Genomic DNA, 1,355 nt, shown 5'->3' with positions numbered 1-1,355 from the left:
GTTTTCCTGGCAGCAGGCTATTGGCACGTTTTTTTCTTGCATTTGAAAAGGAAGATGTGTCTTGCATTTGATTTGTAGAAAATGCCTCTTTATTCGTTTTGTTCCTCTGCATTTCATCTGTGAACTGCTGTTTGTTTGTATTTATTATCACATTTATAGACTGCTCCTATTGGACCTGCCATCTTGGGCAGGTTTACAGCATTTAAGAAATGCTGGTACCATTAAGACTTCTTTTTAAAAAACATTTTAGGCCAAAGTAACATTAATAGTGTAGTTTCAGCATTGGGGGCTTCTGCTTCTGCAGTGAAAATACCAAGTCTATCAATTTCCTCTTTGTTTTTGGCTTCATGATGGCATCTAAAAGCTCAGACGCCTGCACACAAATTGATATCTCTCACTACAGATTATGTTTTTTCCCTTTACTGACTAATGATACTTTTCCAGTCAGAAATGCTACCGAAGGGGGTGGATGCCTTTATTGCCAAATAGTTCCATTTCTTTAAAAACAACAACAACACTCATGCACAGAAATGCACTTGCAAGACTTCTTTCACACTACAGATGGTGTCTCTGGCCAGAAGCCCAGTTGCCAGAAAAGCAAGAAGTAAGCAGAACCTTTCCCATCCCATGCAAAACTTCAGAGAAGGTCAGGGATAGATGTTCTGTGGCAGAATAGCAGGAAATAATATGGTTGGGAAAGGGCATTCTGGCAGGCCAAATATGAGAAGACAGTGGAAGAGTGCTCTTTCTAGAGAGCCAGTTTGGTGTGAGAGGGGTGAGGAGTTTGGACTTCTAATCTGCCACACCAGGTTCGATTCTGCACTCCCCCACATTCAACCAGCTGGGTGACCTTGAGCTCGCCACAGCACTGATAAAACTGTTCTGACTGGGCAGTGATATCAGGGCTCTCTCAGCCTCACCCACCCCACAGGGTGTCTGTTGTGGGGAGAGGAATGGGAAGGCGACTGTAAGCCGCTTTGAGCCTCCTTCGGGTAGGGAAAAGCAGCATATAAGAACAACTCTTCTTCTTCTTCTATATAGCCCCATGCATGCCCGTGCAAACAGACATAAAATTTTTAAAGGTTGTAAAGAAGATAATGTTTACGTGGCAATGCAAAGGAGGGCTTCAGTGGACATCATATATATGGGGATGTGGCAGAAGTCTGGGCCAGGATGAAAGAAACATTAGCTTGGGAATTGCCCCCCCCCCAGTGTCAACACCAGAGCATGTAACAATGCCGCTGTCTGTCCTTTTGAAACAACAAGTGGTGTCTGACAACAAACAGCCTCTTGCCATCAATTGTTCTGTTCCTTGAAATACATGCCATTGTTTGTTAGTCAGAACATCCTTCTAA

Source organism: Paroedura picta, chromosome 3 (assembly GCF_049243985.1).
Source record: "Paroedura picta isolate Pp20150507F chromosome 3, Ppicta_v3.0, whole genome shotgun sequence".
Classification (NCBI taxonomy): Eukaryota; Metazoa; Chordata; class Lepidosauria; order Squamata; family Gekkonidae; genus Paroedura; species Paroedura picta.
This window is presented reverse-complemented; position numbering follows the sequence as displayed.